We start from the raw sequence: 6,268 nt of genomic DNA, 5'->3' as shown, positions 1-6,268 counted from the left end.
GCTTGAAGACATGAAAGTGAATCAGTGACGATAAGGAATTTATTCATTGGTAAAGTTGAGATTATATTGAGTGCTTCAATTATAGCAAAACATTCTGCTGTGAATGAAGATGCTATGGATGGGAGGTTATTGGAGAAAGAAATATCAATCTCAGGGATGTAAAATGAGTAGTCAGCCGCAGGGGAGACACAGAGCCATCAGTGAAGATAAGAATGAAAAGCGGGAAATTAATATGGTTAAAGTCAAGAAAGATGTTGTTCACAAAGTTGGAAGGTAAGGAATTTAAAGAAGTTCGTGAAAATTGTAGGGAATTTTTATTGGTGTGAGTGATAGAAGTAAGCAGTAAAGATTGAAAATTGGTTAGGTATAATGGAAGTTTGTTAGTTTGGATAATGTAATTATGCATAACTGTAAGATAATGTGCTGTTAGAGCGAGGACTGGCAGAGACTTTTGAACATAACGCCAAGAATAGTAAACCTCAAGGAAAGAATTAAAAATGTAGGAGTCTTTTTTGGATAAATGTTTTAGTAAGAATTTACTGGTGAGCCATTTAACTCTTATGTGAAGTGGTTGACATGACGTTTCGACCTCAATGGCAGTAGACGGGCTGGATTTCAAGGCTCCAATTATAGACTTTAGACAAGAATTTTGTAGTTTATTGATTTTATTAAGGTGTGAGAGGGCAGAAGAGCCTGAGAAGAAACAACAATAATCAAATTTGGCGCGTATGACAGATTTATAAGTAAGTAAAAGAGTAGGAGGGTTAGATCCCCACCATGAATTGGAGATGGATCTAAGAAAGTTAGACCAGCGGGTGACGAAAATGGTTAGGTCATGAAGGTGAGGAGTTTATGTTTAGACCTAAATATGTGTAGTTAGAGACGTAAGGAATTGAATAATCATTGATTGTAGTAGAAATACACTGAGGGTATTCCAATAGTATATTCCAATAAGTAGCGTCGTCCAATAAATATTAAGGATTTACATTTTTCAGGAGCTAATGAAAAATATGAAGATGATAGAACATAATGCAACGAACACAGTGCATCATTTTGAGAGGTAATTACAGAGTCGATTTGATTGTTGTGAGAATAAATAACCATATCATCTGCATATACAAGGCATCTGAAATTAAAAGAGTTCAAACGTTTGACTATAAAACACATCTAAATGTTGAAAAGAATTAAGCTCAAGCAACTGCCTTGAGGCAGACCGGTTATTGTAGAGCGTATTTAGGTAGAGCCAAAGGGGGAGATAAAATATATAATTCTGTGAGAGAGGAGTCGAGAAGTAAAATTTATGAAAGATGATGAAAGATTTAATGCATTTAGATGAGAGATTAAAAACGGGATGTTCACGAAATCAAAGGCCCCCCCGAATATCTATAAAGGTGGCAATAAGATATTCTTTATTATTGAAGGACTGATAAATATCGCTAATAAAGTTGGCCAGACAATCAGTGGTACCCCTTTCACGTCTGAAAGCATAATGATTGTCGGGTTGGATCAAGTTAGACTCTAACCACCCATCAAGTCATTCTTGAAAATGTATTCGACTACTTTTCAGAGCGAAGCTAAAACTATTGGACGAAAAGAGTTGTTTGAATGGGCTTTAGGTATCGAGATGACTTTGTATGTGGTCCAGGAAATGGGGATGAGATTAGAATTGATTAAATTATTAAGTATTTTGAATAAAAGATCTAGGGTGATGGTGGGTAGGTGTTTTAGCATTAAAAGAGGTATACAATCAATGCCGGAGGCAGCGGATTTACGCGAGGAAATACTGTTATTTAGTTCACCCAGAGTTAAAGGTAGACTTAAATAGTGGGCAGGAGATAATTGTGAGTATGTGGTTGAGGGGTTGGGGTAAGTTTCTGCTTCCGAAGAAGTATAACAGGGTACGACTTTTAGGCAAAAATCGTTAAACCACTCATCATTATGAAGGCGAGTAGGAGGAAGAATGCAATTATGAAAACGTTTGGTGGATTGTCAAAGTGAAATGATGGAAGAGAAAGGGTTGAGGTAATTATAGAATTTTTCCAGGCATATAATTTTTTTTATTTGATTAGACGAGTCGTAAAGGAACAAGCGTTATTGTATCAATAAAAATTATGAATGGAACCAGAGCGGCGATATGTTTGGAATAACTTTTTCCAACTTTAAACAGCTTCGGTGCAAGTGTAGTCCCACCAAGGAGGTAAGGGAGGATATAATTTGCTTATTTTGTGTTAAATTGGAATGAATAGTTTGCGGAGTCTGAGATAATTAGGGTAAGCTGGTTGTAAGCTTCAAGCGGACAAGACATGTTATCTATTGACGTAATTACGGTTTATAAGATCGGAGAATAAATTCCAATCCGCTTTGTTTAGGTTTAATTCCAAGATTGGCATTGATGTAGAGCTAACATTAGGAGAAGGGTTTCTAGGGATATTAATACTAGTATGATAGTGAAATGCCAAAAAAGTTAGAGCTAAGGAGTTTAGCCGGGTGCCAGGTAGAAAAATTTGAATCAGTCAATTCGATGATAATTACTGGCGTACCGATGAAATTGGTATAGAGTTGTTTGAGGTATTGATCATTGTTATATTTCGTATATGTGACATCGGGAACAATCGTGTTGAACGAGATAGTGTTCGTAGTATCGCTCGCGGGTATTCGTCAAAGGTTAATTGCGTTGTTATCAATAGGGCTATAACGTCCGAAATCATGGCGTTATCGTACGTGAATTTAATATCGATGTCCGTATTAAGAACAGGATGATTTATTATCATGTGTTGTAAGTTTGTAGAGATTTGAAAATTATGTAAATTTGAAGTATCAGAGGTAGACTTACGGCTCTTCCTGTGTTTGACTTCTTGGTATTCGGTGTCTAAGTGGTGAGATGAAGCAAGTGTAGAACGTATTTTGTTTTGCGCAGGTTTTTGCCCGAGAAGGCGGCCGTTGCCGCTAACCTTCAACTACAAAATTAGATTAATTTAATTATATGAATAATAAACGAGACTCCGTATTGGTTAACGGGCGATAAGCAACCGTTAACGACGAAAGGTAAGTCGCGACTGAGGAAAAAATTTAAAACGTTTGAAAGTTGTTCCGAAGAAAGCTTCATGATTTAATAAAACCGTAAACACTTTTAAATCATTATCGCATCAACAAATCGATTGGCACTTTAATAGGAAATGAATTACAACTAAATTTCCATGCCTGTGATGGATAGTTACACCAAATCTCCGCGTAAAATGTCCTTAGTTATAATTATTATAGTTAATTAAAGTATTTTATTTGTTTTAATTACTGTTTAAATGTTAACGGTACTTGTTATTTGTCTATTTTTATAAAATGTATCAATTATAACATTGCAATACCTCTAACAATGCCAACTGTGTATTAATAATCGTATTTATGTGCTATTATAAGTTCCTCACGTCTTACTTTAGTATGATCAAGTTTGTGTTTATTTTCATGTTATTGTTGAAATATATTGTTCTATTTATTTCTAAAATAATTATTGAAGATTATATACTCTAATTGAGTAAGAAATAAATGCATGTACTCAATTTTTTTGTATTTTTAAAACGTTTATCATGGTATCCCATTTTCGTAGTTGGCGGTAGTAAGAATCATTTCAACATATTTAATACATTTGGTAAACACAATTTTGATGATTTAAGGTTTTTCTTTGTTTTTAATGAATATTTACAGTTTTCACAGCAACCAACTATTTTTCAAATTATTATGAACAGTTTATATTTTTATAACTATTTTCTCTAACACCAATGTGAATAAATATATGATAAAAGCTCAGAAGTTATAATAATTATCAAGAAATATTTTTGTTATTTATACTATAACATCATCATTTGTGATATTTCATGTTTATAATTATCTTTTATCGTATGTAATAGTTTACTGCATTATGACATAAAATGATTAGGTCTCACTGTTACACATTTAGTATAATGGCCAGCATCCGCCCATCTATAAAGTGTCCCATAAATATGTACTCATTGTGATATCTCCTGAAAGCTGAGATCATAATGAAGATAAACAAACTTTTTTTTCTTGGGGGTGAGGAGCATGAATATTTATAATTTAATTAAAATGTTGTTATTTTTACTTAATTTTATAGTAGAATAAAAAATTGAGTTAAATTATGAATATTTGTAGTCTTTATCCTTATATACAATTAAATTGTATAAATTATAATTTATAAAAAAAAAAATCAACATTTTATTATCTTAATTATCTCAGAAATATTGCAATGGGTATGTATATTCCGTAGAACGTATTTTACCAACAAGCGATATATTCTAATAAATTAATATTTATTTCAAAAAGTAATCAAAATTACTTTTTTTAATATGTATAAATTAAAAATGATTATAGAAGTAATGTAAAATAATAATAATATTATTTATTTGTGCTATGCCATTATACGGAAACATCGGTAGTCAATATTTTAGATAAATTTTATGTTTAAGTAATCACAATTATACTCTCCAATTACCTACATATAACTGGTTTACGATAAAAATAAAGAAAGTTTCATAAAAATTAGTTACTCTCTACGATTTTACACTAACAGTGTAGTGATAATGACTAATACAATATACGCACCTAATTATAGATGTGTTAAAATACTATAACTAATATGCAACAACGCAGAATTTTCCTCGACGATCGAAAAATACATTTTGAAATAAAAAACTAAAATTCGTTTATATTTATAAGATGTAAAGATAATAGGTAATTAGAAATTGGAGTTTTGTATTTTTGAAATTGTTTAAAGATTATAAAACTGATACTTGTCACTATTTCATTCATCAATTTATGAACAAAATGCATCTCTTTTAGAGGTTGAAAAATATTTTGTCCTAGCAATTACAAATACACAAAAATGCAAAAGACTGAAAGATAAAAATGATTAAAAACAAATTGGTATTGTTCTATTATTTAATTCGTCGGCAAATAAAGCAGTCGCGCAAATGTAATGAAACATAAAATTTTAAAAGCTTTATTTTACAATTATCTATACACTATATTCAATATAAAGAATTGATGTAACCAGGACAGTTGACAGAGAAGGCCAGACCTGGGGAACTAATACCTTGGGGGCCCCACTATTTTTTACTGTCAATCATACATTTTGTCAATTAATTGTTTAAAGTAGAAAATCATGGTATATAAAAATGGTGTACAATAGATAACTTAAAAATAACCATTACAAAAAAAAAAAAAAAACGTTTAAAACAAATATTTACAGTAATTAAATACTTTATTATCTTAAATTAATTTTATTAATTTTACGTTTAATACACATTTATGTAATATATTATTAAGTCATTAAAAAATTTAATTTCCTTGCTTTTTATAATTTTATAATGCAAACGAATCAATAGTTATCTTAAAATCAATGTGCCTTATTAACGCCATTTCTAAGCAAAAAGTTAATCATTTTGTAACTCTTGTTTGTGTAAAAGAGGACCGATGAAAGTTTTTTATTATTGTAAGTACGATGAAGGAACGTTCAGCACTAGCAACTGAAACTGGTAAAGTACAAAATATACGTATGGCCACACATATGTTCCAGTAAGGTAAATTTTATTTTTTTAAAGTAATTTCATTTGATAAATCAAAATGATTACCGTCATGTTCTTAACTTTATCGCAGACGTTATATACGTCACACAGAAAGCGTTGCTTCATACTATGACATATGATAAAAGGTACGTTGTAATTGATATAGTAGTATTATTCGTACGTTTATAAGGTATTATATTAAAAACATGTCCAGTAGTTCAGAGAAAGAAGAACTTTTTTTATGCAACAACCGAAAGTCAATAAAAAATAAAAAAAAATTTGTTCATAAAAAAATTTAAAAAGTAGACAATTTTGGTAAGTACCACCATCATAGGCGTGCGCATGGGGTATGCAGGGTATGCCGCTGCATAGTCTGCGGCTTCATGCGAGGGGCCCATATTTATTATTAAGTTAAAAAACTTTAAATTTAATTACCGCCACAGGAAATTTAAATCAATTAAAGCTTGATAGTAATGATATTTCAATGTTGAAGGAAAAATTTAATTTGAATACTACATTTGAGTCTGAAATTAAGCTCATTACAAATATGTCTGATAGAACTTCTATTAGAGGGTCATCAACTAAAACAATTTTAGTATGGCTGAATTGGTTATCAGAAAACGACCGGAAAACAATATTTTCAAACTTCAATAAAACTTTAACACAATTTGCAACAATACCTGTGACAAGCT

Source organism: Sipha flava, unplaced genomic scaffold (genome assembly GCF_003268045.1).
Source record: "Sipha flava isolate LNK unplaced genomic scaffold, YSA_version1 233_pilon_pilon, whole genome shotgun sequence".
NCBI classification, from domain to species: domain Eukaryota; kingdom Metazoa; phylum Arthropoda; class Insecta; order Hemiptera; family Aphididae; genus Sipha; species Sipha flava.
This window is presented reverse-complemented; position numbering follows the sequence as displayed.